Below are 203 nucleotides of genomic sequence, written 5' to 3' on the forward strand. Positions count from 1 at the left end.
CCTACCGAACCCTAACCCACTCTTGCTAACGTAAACACTCACAAGCCTGAGGAGGGGGGCCGAGGAGGAGGGGGGACTAGAAAGAGTTAGAATTAGAGAGAAAGAAAATACAGCAGAAAAATATATACACATGAACGTCTTGTTGACTGAAATGAATTAAAATAGGAGAATGACTCAAGTGCACTTGTGAAATGAAAAAAAAG

This window comes from Penaeus monodon, chromosome 15 (genome assembly GCF_015228065.2).
Source record: "Penaeus monodon isolate SGIC_2016 chromosome 15, NSTDA_Pmon_1, whole genome shotgun sequence".
Lineage (NCBI taxonomy): Eukaryota > Metazoa > Arthropoda > Malacostraca > Decapoda > Penaeidae > Penaeus > Penaeus monodon.